This window comes from Amblyomma maculatum, chromosome 3, assembly GCF_055883805.1.
Source record: "Amblyomma maculatum isolate TAMU_Amacu chromosome 3, ASM5588380v1, whole genome shotgun sequence".
NCBI classification, from domain to species: Eukaryota; Metazoa; Arthropoda; class Arachnida; order Ixodida; family Ixodidae; genus Amblyomma; species Amblyomma maculatum.
The window spans coordinates 69,484,935-69,499,722 of NC_139346.1; the positions used below are offsets into that span (position 1 = coordinate 69,484,935).

At 42.9% G+C, this 14,788-nt stretch overlaps 1 non-coding gene across 1 annotated transcript; it reads left to right on the forward strand.

Moving 5' to 3' along the window:
• The first annotated feature begins 14,310 nt into the window (after nucleotides 1-14,310).
• TRNAR-CCG (transfer RNA arginine (anticodon CCG)) lies at nucleotides 14,311-14,383 on the forward strand. Its single transcript has one exon. It is a non-coding gene; the product is annotated as a tRNA-Arg (tRNA).
• The last annotated feature ends 405 nt before the right edge of the window (nucleotides 14,384-14,788 follow it).

Sequence of the window (14,788 nt, forward strand, 5' to 3'; positions counted from 1 at the left end):
ATTACCTTAGTAAATACCTTATACGTAACCGACAGTAAGCTGATTGGTCTGTAATTTTTAAGGTCCTTAGAGTCCCTTTTCTTATAAATGAGGATAATGTTTGCATTCTTCCATGGTTCCGGTACCGTCGATGACACCAGGCACTGCGTATACATGGTTACCAGTACCTCTCCAGCTGATTTCCCCCTTTTCATAGTTTCTAATGCTTTCTTGACCTCGTCTTTCGTCACTGGTGGAACGTTTGACTGCTTTTTTCTACCGCCAATCACATTGCGGTCCTGACTACTATGGCTACTGTAGAGATTTGTATAGAACTCCTCGGCTACTTTGACTATCTTATCTACAGTCGTGATGACGTTGCCCGCCTTGTCCCTTATCGCATACATATGGTTTTTGCCTATGCCCAATTTCTTCTTTACCGCTCTAAAGCTTCCTCCGTTCTTTATAGCATGCTCAATTTTCTCCATGTTATACTTCCTTATATCGGCCACCTTGCGCTTATTGATTAGCTTTCATATCTCGGCCAATTCGATGCGGTCTGTTGTATTGGAAGCTTTCATACTCTGGTGTTTCCTAATCAAATCTTTCGTCTCCTTAGACAGCTTACCGTTATCATCTCTAACTGTCCTACCGCCTACTTCTACCGCGCACTCAGTAATGATATCTCTGAAATTATTGTTCCTTGCTTGTATGGTAATGTCGCCATCCTCGGTTAGAGCTGAATACCTATTCTGTAGCGAGATCCTGAAACCTTCTGCCCTCCCCCTCACCGCTAATTCGTTCATGGGTTTCTTTCTTACTAATCTGGCGCGTTCCTTCTTCAGAGTTAAGCTAATTCGGGACCTCACCATCTTGTGGTCACTGCATCGCACTTTCCCGATTACCTCTACATCTTGCATAATGGCGGGGGTTGAACACATTATGAAGTCGGTTTCATTTTTAGTCTCCCCGTTCGGACTTTTCCATGTCCATTTCCGGTTTTTCCGTTTGCTGAAGAAGGTATTCATGATTCGTAAGTTATTGCGCTCTGCAAACTCAACTAGTAGCTCCCCTCTGCTATTCCTAAAACCAATGCCATAGTCACCTACTGCCTTGTCTCCTGCCTGCTTTTTCCCTACCTTGGCATTGAAGTCGCCCATTGAAAAATGAAAAGTAGAATGCATTAATTATGATAATATTGATTAGGTAGAGCGATCCACAGATGATGGTATACGCTATCAAAGTAAAGCGAACATTGGCTCAATGTGAGCCTAGATCGAAAGACAATGGTTGACAAGGCTCCTCTTCATCTGGGCATCGCAACCATCACTGATATGGTCTGTGAAGGTTTCGCCTTCGGAAGAAGAAATGCGGTCGAGGGCAGGCGAGAAGGACAAAAATAATGCTTTCTTTGGGATGTATTTCTCACTACTGACAACACGGGGTTCTATGAGTTCGAAAATAAAATAAAAATTTGTCGACGATTACGTTACTTCCCAATTCGAAGTTTGAGCGCAGCTCATCGGCTGTTTCCCTATTCGATAGATAGAGGCAAAAATGTCTAGCAAGACATGTACGATTACAGACAACGGTTCTCATTTTCACACATAATCCCTCAAAAAAACACCCCCCTAACAGTTCTTGACTGTCATGAAGGAAGCTGTATGGCCGCGGTGGTTCGTTGTTTAATGTTTCGGCGTGCACGCCGGAGGAAGCGCCGCAGATGGAAAGAGCTAGCGGTTTCTCGACCAAGGCGCGGCCGATTGCGCAATCCCGGCCACCGTGCTGAGCCTCCTCGCCCTCGTCGACATGGGTGAAAGGGCAGGCTGACGGAGGAAAAGGGTTGGGCCGAAGTTACACTCAGCGGCGAACGGTAGTGGCAGGAGCACGCGCTGCCCCTGCTGCGGAGCTGGTTACGAGGAACAATGGGGACGACAACAGTGACGCCGACGCGAAACGCAGAAACGGGAACCAAATAGCTTAGCTCTAAAAAGCAGCGGCAGGAGACAAAAGTGCAGTGCTAAGTACATTGGGACCTACAGGCACTCATAAAAGCTTATAGAGCGGCAAAATTAAAGCAAAAATTATATTGTCGCAAATCTAAGCCCAGCCCGGATCTGAATGATGTTTTGTACTCTTAGTATGACCTTTACTTCTTCCAACTACCGCACGATCGCGCTTATTTAGCATGCTAGCAAGGTGATGTTGAAAATCCTCCAAGGTAGGCTGCAGCAGTATGTGGATCGGGAGCTTCCGGGCGTGCAAGCTGAGTTTCGCAAGGGCAGAGGAACTAGATACCAGATTGCCCACCCTCGCTGGATCATAGAAAAAGCAAGAGAGTTCCAGAAACCCATCTACTCCTGCTTTGTTGATTATGCAAAAGCGTTTGACTGCGTAGATCACAGCAGATTGTGGCAAGCTCTCCAAGAGATGGGAGTTCCAATTCACCTGATCTGTCTCCTCAGGAACCTGTATGAAAAGAAAGAGGCCACAGTCAGAACTGGGCATGGTCTTACTGATTGGTTTCCGATTGAGAAAGGAGTTAGACAAGGCTGCATACTGTCGCCCTCCCTATTTAACCTATATTCTGAGTGCATCATGAGGAAGGCCGGTCTGGACGAGTCTTCAGCTGGAGTGAAGATTGCTTGAAAATGAATCAACAACCTTAGATACGCGGATGATACCACTTTAATGACAGAAAGTGAAGTGGAACTTAAAAGACTTCTGATGCGCGCACAAGAAGAGAGTGAGACGTTTGGGCTTAAAATGAACATTAAAAAGGAAAAGATCATGGCGTCTTGCCTTATCAAGTCTTTCATCATCAAGGGACAAGGAGTGGAAACTGTGACAGATTTTTTCTTCTTGGACTCCAAAATTACCCCGGAAGGAGATTGCAGCTATGAAATTAAGAGACGCTTGCTTCTGGGAAAGAGAGCCATGGCTAGCCTTGACCGCATAGTAAAGAGCAGAGACATTAGTCTGCCAACCAAGATGCGTATAACTCGTGCTATGGTCTTTCCAGTTGTGATGTATGGATGTGAGAGTTGGACTGTGAAGAAGGCTGACCGGCGAAGAATTGATGCGTTTGAATTGTGGTGCAGGCGGAGACTTGAGAATTCCTTGGATTGCCAGAATATCAAATCAGTCGATATTGTCGACCATAAACCCTGACTGCTCATTGGGGGGTCAAATTCTAAAGTTAAAGCTCAGCTATTTTGGTCATCTGATGAGAAGAGGGGAGTCGCTGGAGAATGATTTCATGATAGGAAAGGTTGAGGGTCACCGGAAAAGGGGTAGGCAGCAAACGCGATGGTTAGATGGCATCATCGAGGCGCTGCAGATGAAGTTATGTGATGTTAAGAAGATAGTGAGAAACCGGAAAGCGTGGCGGGATATGGTCCATAGGGTCACGAAGAGTCGGACACGACTGAACGACTGAATTGAACTGATGACCCTTACTATGCATCCCTGAATGTCTGGCAGACCCATCTGGCAGAAAAAAATAGAGCGTTTGATTCTTTTACACATTCGGAGAGCGTTGTACGATTCCCTGGTGCTGTTGCCTTTTTATTTTTCCTTCCTGGTAATCAAATCCTTCGCCCTATGTAAGGTGCACTAGAAGTTTTTAGAAACTAGATTTTTAAAACGGTCGGAGTGCAACCCGTTATGCTTTCTACCTTTGAATTCTATTTTGAAAGGCCAAAGCGCACAACAATTAGGAACCACAGCATTTTTCTGTAGTAAGTTACTCGAGTATGAAATGATGAAATCTGCACAAATGGTACGATGCGGACACAAACACTTTACATATATTACTGCAAACGCTTGCATATGAAGTGGTAAAAAAGTCTCACGTCGCATTGCGAGAGACGGTGTTGCAGTTCAGTGCATTTTTTTTTTGTGGCGCTCTTCGTGTGGTTCGTTCGCCATTGTGCTTCTGCGCATATTTCCCCGTGCTTAGAGTACACGCTTCTCGCAAGCTCCGCTTGTTAGGCCTACAGTGCCACGTAGCTCTTCAGACCTATAGAAATCGGCGCGGTATTTGCTCACAAAGTGCAAAGTTCACCGACTTTTTTGCTGAAAAATAAATTTGTTGTCCCTAATGAGTAACAATTTTTGTTTCTTCTGCGCTAGCAGCGAATGCCATTTTTGCTGGACACATTTAATTTTGGGAGCATTATGGCTTGGCAAGTATGATGCCGCGGTGGCGTTGTGGGTGCCGCAGCACCTTATAACCATATGTACGAAATTTTAGGACCGAGAAATGCTTCACTGAATTTAACGAAGTTCCCGTTTCAACGAAATAATTCACGGCTCTCCTCAACTTTGTTAAGTCGAGTTTAAACTGCATAACAAATATGAGAAAAGAGTTGAAAGAATGCGATCTTAAATGTTCGTGATCCCAATGAATTGCAAGAGGAGCGTAGCGGCGGCATCACGAATAAACCCTGAAACGGGATTTTCACTGTAATGTGTGCAAATTTGTATTGAATATTTCTTATTGCTACATTATATTACTTATATTTGCGAAGTGATACAGCAATATTTAGTCTGTGTTTCATGATTTTAAGCAATCAGATGTGATATCATTGTAAAGGTGCAAGGCAAGCTCGGCTAGAAGCTTAACCGCTAGCGTATGTAGAACAGATTGAACAGCATGAGGAAACATGAAAACTAAGGAAACAATAGGAATATGATGCAGTGGTTGGCTTCCTGGCTGATAACATTGATACGTATATGCAGTGTAGCAGTGGCAGGGATAAGAGGGATGGAAACACAGTGCTTGTGTGTGCGCCCCTTTTTCTTGTTCCTGTCACTACTGCGCTGTATACTTCTGAGCCGGAACCAGTGTGCAGCATGAATTTTCTAAAGTAGCTGTTCTTGAAACAGTTTGAGCTAAAATACAAAGGTGTGTGTGACACTGAAGTTGGTCGCAGATTATGCTACAAGTATGAGTTAATTACGTGAGCATTTTGAAAGATTTCTCATGAAATGCAATTTATTTACTAATGTCACATGGCTATTAAAGGATGCCAAACTGCGCAGCAATACCTGGTAAACTGGTCTTAGCAACTAATCTGTACACCATCTTGTTTATGTTAACAGAAAAAGTTGACTGCAGGAGCAGCTTATTAGGTTTGGTGTTAGTGCCAACTTTGTGGCTGAAAAACATTACCGTACAAACAACATATCAAAATTTGTAGACAGTGATTGAATAAAACCTTTAACTTAGGAAGAAAACTGCGACTAGCTTTCTTCTCAGTGGCATACGAAGGTTTCGTAATTGGTCCGAACTTTGAACCTAACGTAGATTTATCATCTCCAAAACAGATTGCAGCTTTAAAATCATGAGACATATCTCAATTGGCTTACTCTCAGAGTGCGGTTTAAAGCATTCCCAAATTAGCCCAAACGAATCGAATGGTAAAATGTCTGAACGAAGATGAAGCGCGTGGTCAAACAATAGGATAACGCTTGTTCAATGCTATTTTCCGCTAGTGAGCGAACAGTATTTTCCCACACATAACTATGAGTTCTTCCTCGTTCAGAGAAAGAAAAACCAGGTGAAGCTCCATCAGCTGCATTTGGTCCCTTAAACGAGAAAAAAAAAATTCTTTACTAAACTTACAATGACAAATATACCCACGTGCATTGACCGCATTATTTTTGACAACTAGGTGCCGCTTTATATATTATATAAATTAGAATATTGCTACATCCTGTCTCTTGTACATGAAGCAGATGTCGAGTTCATTTTATGCATTCCTATTCTATACTGAAACTTTTGCTTGCTTCTACTGCATTTAGGCAACAAGAATCAATTATATATTAGCGGCAGAGGACTGGTATTTATTTATTGCGTGCTTTAGTAATGCTCTGCGTCAGCCACTTGAAAGGGTGCTAAATACAAAGTAATATGAGTGACAGTTTTCTTTTTATGCCCGATCTGTGTGCTTTGCGTGTGAAACCTTCAGCAGCCTTACTGAATATAATACGTTTGCGATGAGCTCAAATGCAGCGCTTCTAGGGCAAAGGTAGCTGTCAGAAAGACGTCTTCAAGCCGTCGCTTTTGCTTTGTTGCTATAAGCTTGGCGTCTATTATATCAACTGTAGTCTGAATGCAAAGTTTTGACTCAAAAACTAGCTGGAATAGAACAGCAGTCATGCACAGCAATGAACCAATTTTTGAAACCTCAGTTGTGTAATAGAAACTTTATTCGTCATTCAGCAGGAACGCACATATTCCTGCTATCGTCTGTTGGCCATGTTTGGACAAGTCACCATTTAGCAAATACAATTTGGTAATGTGCTGCCTTTATATTAAACTGTATTACTGGCAAATCGCATTTCACTGGTATCCACCATTCTAAACAGGCTAATTTTATGCCGATATCCTGGAGGATACGACTGCTTTGATTGCAAGTTTAAGCACTGGTCGCCCCATTAAAATTCCCTGCATCAGCTTCCTGCAATATTTATTTGCAGTGCACCTAGTGTTTTTAATCTTTTTGCTTTCTCTCGGAAATCCCCCTTGAAGAGGTCAGTCACCCTGCTTCATTTGTGACTGAGATGCGCGGTTTAATGTGTTCTACCAATCTTTTAGTATCAAAAATCTTATGATAGCTTTTTGTATTTTGGCAGCTCCTACTCAAAGCTTTTATTCATTTTTAACCTCCTGTAACAAAAAATATCTTCAGGCAGCATTTTTCTCCATGTCTACAGTGTCTGGTCACCCGCAGCAGAGAAGCATTTATTTCCGTTTGGCTTATAGCAACTGACTACATTATATCCTGAGCTGGAGTTTCGTTCTTTCAGTGCTGAATATGTATTTCTACTAAATTTAAAAAAAAATTGTATATAGCTCTTAATTTTCAAAACATGGAACAAAAGACTGCAGAAGAATAAGAAATTCACTGCATAAAGAACTAACCTATATAGGCGATAACATTATGCAGGTAGCACAGTTAAGGTGTTATCTATTGGTGTTATATATACATACTCTTCCCATCCAACCTCCTGTATTACTTCTTCCACTATGTTGTGAATAAAAGCAAGCAGGTGGCAGACATGAAAGAGAATGGCAATAAGCAGAAGGAAAAAGAAGACTGAACAAGTTCCCACTATAATGTTTCACACTATCTTTTCCAAAATATTTTCCGCAGCTTTCGAATTCTTGTTGCCTGTTGATAAAGCAACATTTCGGTGAAAATAAGCCTTCATAATTCTATTCTGCAAAATTTCAACATTTAACTGTGCTATGCCTTTCTCAACACAGCCTTTTCTCTGTAGTTATTTTTATATTTAGCATAACGCAGACACACGCGATAGTGTTTCAAGCACATAGACGATGTTTTTGTTTTCACTTTCTAATTTGTGCTTTTATTGTTCAGTTATAATTTTTCAGTTATTGTTCAGTTATAATGATAAACTGATACTTAGCATCCGAAAATATTGGCTTTCCATTCTGGGCAATTTCATACCATGAGTAACGTTTCTTATTTCAATAATTTCAATAAGTTAATTGTTCGATCACATACTAAATTTTATTAATTACCATTATCAAGTATTGGCTTTTTATTATGAACATTTTGACTCATTTCATCCCTATTTCTTCAAGGTTTCCTTTCTTGAACTACAGCAATTAATTGGTCAACACTCTAAAGTTTTGTTGTGTAGCATCATTAAGTATTGGCTTTTAATTCCGAGCATTTCGATGCCTTCGAATCTCACTATTTGCAGTTTTTCAAATGAATCTTTTACTAATCAATAAGACAGTCTGAATACTCTTAACATAATAAAGCATGGTCATTTCGTTTTTGGAGTTTCACATATTTGAACACCTCTTTTTAATTTGTAAAAAATTTCGTTTCTTTAAATAATGGATTTATGCAATGATTTCATTAATTGGTCAACAATCAACAATTCATCACTACAACCACAAATTACTACGATTGGATTTTTTATGAAGCTCCCAATTATTCCCGAAAAGTGTTGCCAACAACTGCAAAAACGACTCCGACAGCTTTTCGGCTGAACAAGTTTATAAGCCGCCGCTTAAAAAGGTCTTCATTGAGGTGGAGGGAAATATTTCTCTCGTCTGTTAAAGTTCCATGCGCCACAGGCGAGTGTACACATAAAATATAACATCCTAAGGACAATGTTGTAATAGTCACTAGTTCCACGGTGCGTTTGAAAACACTGCATATTCAGTGCAGCGGCCTCTTCGCTGGCAACCTGTATCTTTTGCCACATTTGAAGATGCCATACTTTGATGAATGGTTTTAGAATGACGGACTGTAACGATATATATAGCACAGCTGCGAAAAGGTGTAGAACCACCACCATATACACACGAATATTGTCACTTTTCGGCTAATATCAGGCGCATCCAGGGAGATATATCATATCCGTAGATGGCGAGCTGTACCTGAGTGTTACATTTTCAGTTCAGTTCAAAAGTATATAGGGATTCCAACAAGATACAACTTTCATCGTGCAGATCCAATATTAAATATTCAGAATAAAATGAGACCAATAGTAAAGTCAATATTTCTGTACAAAATTGTTGACACTTGTACAAACGCCACAAAATTGTTGACACTTACACGTAACGCGGCCAAGATTATGCTTTAACATTTTCTTGTATATTCTTGTAAATAGCGACCACCCGGTTCTATAGCCCTCCGCCGCCACTAGAGCAACGCTACTTCCTTGGCCTCTCCTACCGTGCAGTTTCGCATAGACGCGCTGGTCACTTCGTGTAGAGACGAATCCACCACCGTGGTCACTGCAACATTGTTTCCTCCTTTTGAAGACGCGTCTACGTACACGGTCGTGCAATAAGGAGCGTATGTTTTTCTTAATAAATTCGGCCATTGCTTCTCTTCTGCCTCGGTGGAGGTTGGGGTACATGTTTGTCGGGATTGGCGCTACTTTGAGAGACTTGCGAAGCTTGACGAGGATCGTTTCCGTCCTAGCCTTTTCTCGCATCTGCTCCCGGTGTCCGAATCTCTTAAGAACGCTCTTTCAGTTGTTGTCTGCAGCAGCCGGAGGTTTTGCGACTCAAGCGGCGCATCGCGTAGCTCCTCGATTGTGTTTCGCAATAAAAGGGCTATGAGGTTTTCAGTCGACGTGTTGCGCGGTAGTCGGTAAGCTGTCGTAGACGCTTTGCGTAGGAGGGCATCCGCTTGTTCTATTTCGCTCTTGTTGACGGCCTGGTAGTGTAGGCTGTACTTAATTCGGCTCGCTACCGAGTTTCTGACTAGTTTTAGTGTGCCGTTATTGAGCATGCCATGCTTCTGGTTGGTAATGCGTGGGAACATGCGTGCTACTTGTAGCGTTGTTGCTTTGAGCAGTGTAAAAGTGAGTACTGCGTTGGTTGGGTTTAACCCATCTATCCAATATTCTTTCTGTTGTCTTTTTCAGATTGTGTATTCTTTCCAGGTAGATGTCGAGTTTCTGGTCCTCACTGGTTGGGATGGTCCGGTTTTGTTTGCCCCTCCACACTAAAAGCAGTTCCTGTTTCTAGGTCGAGCATGTGAGCTCTCTTTCTCCGAGATATTTTTGTACACAGGAGGCCTCTACATCTAGTTTGTCTTCCTTCTCCCCGAAGGAACCGGTGCTCGTCCTGACTGTTATGTCTACTGCATACATGGCGTGCTGATGACTTCGACGTATTATAAAGCTAAAACTTTTTTATGGCATATTGTGGATTATACAGCTCGTTTGACTAAGACGCCGTCGGTGTCCTAGTAGTCGGAGTGGTTGTTACCGTGTGTCGGGAATAATCGAAGACTGCCTAAAAAAACAAACATGGTAATTTCTGGTTCTAGTGGCTCACGATAAAATAGTGTGTGACAGACAATGAGTTATAAAAATCGTTGTATTTGGTTGGTAATTATTAAAAAAAAAAAGAAGGGAAGAAATCAGTCTTATGGAAATAATGGTTCAAAGGAAACAAAATGCTCAAAATGAAAAGCCAATGCTTCATGATATGAATGAATGAAGTCTTTATTTGAAGGAAGGGATGGCTCCCGGCCGCTGTTTGGGTAATTAGGAAGTTAGGAGGGATAGGAGTGTAGCTTCATCTTCCCGGCTTTTCAAGCTATTGCTTGTTGCTTGCCATGCTACCAATATTCGCGCTTAAGTTGGCCTTTCTCGCACTATTCGAAGTAGGCCGCTTTCACTGCCGTATGCAGCAATGGACTGTTGCATTGCGGTCCTTTGTAAAATACGATCTGATAGAGTGGGCATGTGGTCTTGTTGAATATGCGTAATTTTGTTTCTTCCACGTGAAAATGATGGACATTGTCATATCAGGTGTTTTATGTATGCTGTGCACTGTTCCTGACAGTGGATGCATATGTTGTATTTGACTGTTTCTTGTCTTCCGAGAAACCACTTGTTAAGTATGTGTGGTGTGTAAGCTGCGTTTGTTATTACTTTGTTGACAAATATCTCTTGTGGTCGAGTGAGCCCTTTCGTGTTGTCGAACACATGCGTTGGTGTTGCTTCATATAACTTAAGCTTGCTGTCGTGTTTTATTCTGGTGCGTAGATAGTGCACCATCCATCTTTCAGGGGAGCCTTTAGTGAGCATTGTTTGGTAAGGAGTAAGTCTGTCCTGTTAGGCATTGAGTTAAGGTGTAGGGCATTGTACCTTTCAGCAAGCCCGCCCGCTTGCGCTGCGGCCGCTTGCCTGGCTGCGTTTCCCCCGTCCGGGCCAGTATGTCACGGAGTCCATATAATTTGAATTTCTTTTTGAACTTCCCGCATTCGCTTGAGCTTCTTTCTGATATCCTTGGCCACTACGCCGTCTGTTGTTGGTGCAGTAAGCTCTGCTATCGCTGCATTATGAGTTGGTTAAAATTCAATATGCATTCCAATTATCTTTTCTAGCCGCAGCTGTCGTATTTGGTGTTTATGGCTCCCCATATGGCAAGCAACTCCGCGTGTGAAATTCTTCCTCCAGGTAGGTGGCACGTGCGCTGACCGTTGTGTTGGGGCATTGGCACACACACCAATTCCACACTAACCCTTTCCTTTCTAATTGCAGCGTCAGTGTAGATGTCTATTGTATTGAGTGGTCTTGTGAGGGCAGTTCTCTGTCCTAAGAGGTGCCTAGACACACCATTCCGCCTACTAATAGGTCGTTGTGGCCTTAGTGCGATTACCGGCGCCTTCCACGGGGGTGAAGTGTCTGTCCCCAGGGGTCTTGGAACAGTGTTGATTCGGTTGTCCCATGCTATGGTCTGCTGCCCTTGAGTCGTGTTTTCTAGTCTGGATCACTATGCATTCTTATCTTTGCTTCTCTTACAATGTCTTATATGGGTGGTATGCTGACCAGCTTGATTAGCCCTTTATTCCTTGTGTGCTTAGGAAGCCCGGTAATGGTGCGAAGAGTGGCCCTGTGTAGCGTTTCGATGTATTTAAGGTCGCGATCAGAAAACTCATACACTAGTGCCCCGTACAGAATCCTGCCGACAGCAACCGCTCTAGACAGTGTTTGGCACGATTGTTGCCGGGCTACACCGTACTTGTTTGAAATCCGGCCAATCATATGCAATGTGGAGTCCATTTACGTTCTAATGCACGAATTCATTTACGAGGAATGTTGCAACTAGAAATCCGTGCCCCCAAGATTTTTGTCTGCCCGTTTGCAGACGTGATATTGTGCTGTCCAAGATGCAGTGTAATCTGCTTGTTGGAATTTGTGGAATTCTTTCCATCTATGCTTATGAGTTGTGTCTTTAGAGGCGACAGCTGTAGCCCCAATGCTTCTAAGCTGTGAGTAAGGCTAAAGATTGCTGCTTGCAGCTCGGTCTGCATGATCTCTTCATTTGGGTAATCCTCTCCTGGTGTCTATATGGGTACATCATTTCCGTAAATGGTGAAGAGAGCCGAAGTGCCTTTTTCGAGCGTTTCTGCTACGCAGGTCATGGCCAGGTTAAAGAGCAAAGGGCCGAGGATAGAGCCCTGGGGCACGCCCCTATCAAAGTATAGGCTCTGGGGCTCCATCCCGAAGCTTTGTCATGAAGCCTGATAGGTCTGCTTTGAAGCAAGCTGCATATCCAATTGTTTGCTTTTTGGCTGGGATATCTCTTTGCTAATTCTTGTAGGATTACCTGTTGATTTATATTGTCGAATGCTTTGCGCATATAAGATAAAATTGTAGTGTTCTCGACTGCGTTTCGATGGAGGCGAGACGGAGAGGCGTTCGTGTGCTGTGCGCACGTTAATGATCTCCAGGCAGTCGAAATTACTCTGTAGCCCTCCACTATGGCTGCTCTTTCTCTCTTTCCACTTTAACTCCCACCTTCCTCCCTTCCCTTACGACACGGTTCAGGTGTCCGCAGAAACAAGTGTGACAGATACTGCGCCTTTCCCTTCCTGTGAACCAATAAATGAAAAATTTATAAACTACTATTGAAATATTTAAACATCGAAAAGAAGCTTCAAAGATGTCAAATTTCCCAGATGAAAAGCTAATGCTTTCTGGTGATAATTAAGGATATGTAGCAAGTGTAATATCAAAACATGAATTGAAATGATTGAAGAAGTGAGGAATTAGAAAAAGGGGGTTCAAATTGGGTTCACAACGAAAAGACTGTGCTTGGTGCCTTGAAACGCTAAGTGATAGTTTTAGGACTGCGTACGTAAGCATACGTAGATTCCTGGCGCACGTAGGCGGCCTGCGTACTGCGTATACGTTGCTGGCGTACGCAGAAATTCCTGCCTCTGCGTGCGTTCGCTGAACGGTCTTTTCGTGTTGCTCTCGTGTATGAGAAAGCCCGGCAAACTCGTTTGGCTATATGGCCGCACATGCCGAGCATCAAACACGCAGCATGTTCGTTTCTTTTCTTTTTATTGCAGATGATTTTGCGTTTCGCGTGAAGTAAACGTTTGCTTTTCATCCATTTGTAGCTCCGCAGTAGAGGGCGCGATTCGGGCCTTATGCGACGCACAATTTGTTTTCTATGAATGCACTGCAAGAACACTCCTACGTCTAGCTAGTGTACTTCGTCGCCACGATCGCTAAAACCTGAAGCCGTAAGTGCCGTTTCCCATCGGCTTTGTACCTATAGACAAACGCCGTGCTTACAAACAAATTGCGTCTCGCGATCCGCCGCACACTGGGGTGAAATGCAGGCTTACCACTCTTGAGAATACGTTGAAGCGAGACTTCAAACCCGTTTTATGACTTCACGAAGCACCTATGATGCTTTTTTTTTACAGAGCAACTACAAACATCCTGGAAACGATGCAAAATATGAAACGCCATTTCAAATGCTGAGTATCTATACAACTCAGCGAGACATACAGGGGTGCGAGTTGGTAGGGCGGCCCTTAGAAAAGATGTAAACACAACGTACAGCAGTATATATCTTTTTTGTTTAGTAACGCACCAGTGGAGGCTGCCGAGCAATAAAAGTTGGCGAGTGCTTTGAATAAATGTGTGAAATAATATGCTACATCATTTCGCAAGTAATATAGTTATAAACATCAGTAAAATATATGTGTTGTGAAGCCTATACCGCCTACACGCTCGCAGTGCGCTGGGTGCTTCTCCCAATCGCGGAAGCTTTTCGTATACAGCCTGATATGCTGCCGTATGTACCAAATAACAACATAGAAAAAACAAAAGAAACTTTTATAGGCGTCGTCCATGAGGCTTGCTATCGCGGCATATCCTAAGTCCTAAGTGTCCCCATAGTTTTATATGCGTAGCAACAAGCTTTATTAACGGTCTATTTCCTTCTCATGAATGGACAGTGTGTGGAAGCTATGAATACGGGGACCCTGATCAGTACCTGGAAATTCGACTTCACTGCACGTTAATTAGTTTTTCTCTGTTATCTGTAGGCTTGAGGTTAATAATAATAATGAGTAATAGTAATAATTCACTCACACGAAAGGAATGACAACTTCTGTCACACTTTTTTCTCAAGACACCTGACCGTGCATATAAGAAGGCAAGAAGCTTGCTAGTGAAAATCGAGAGAGGGAAAGAGATGCTACAGTAGAGGGCTGCGCAGCAAGTTACACCACTTGGTAATGTTTTCATGTTTAGGCACCGCACAGTGCTCGGACGCCTCTCCATTATATCTCCATTAAATTAATGAAAACGTAGCTGCAGGTGGTCGGGATTAAAAGGACTGGCTTCCAGAACACTTGTTTCGTTTACTCCAACATTTAAATTCGCTATGTAAGCAGAGGATGCATGCCTACATGGTTTGCTGATAAAGTGTTGTATGATACGAAAAATTACTTTTCAGTGCTTTAATGCATTTAAAATATTTTTTACAGCAATTTCTGTCACTGTCTTTGTCTCGTCCGCGTGGCCTAATGGATAAGGCGTCTGATTCCGGATCAGAAGATTGCAGGTTCGAGTCCTGCCGTGGACGGATTCGTTTTTTTTTCCAATTTGCTCCCCTTTCTATAACGAATAAGGCGCCTGATTCCGCATCAGAAGATTGCAGGTTAAAGACCTGCGCTGGACGAAATTATTTTTCAGTTTGTAGCCACCTCCAATAGCATGCGCGCAATGCCTATAAGCAGTAGTTCGAGAGATCTTATAGTTTTCAACCATTGCCATTACCCGTTTTCGACGACAGCCTGTTGGACATACTGCCGCAGAATTAGCATCGTTTCATAGACAATACTATGAAGAGCGATTTCATGGGGATTATTCGGAGGACTGGATACGGCAACCGGTGTAGCAAGACGATCGTAAAGCCAAGCACAGTCTCCTCCGAACAAGAGAGCCCGAGCTTTCAGTGCGCGCGCCAGCTGATCGGTCAGGAACCCAG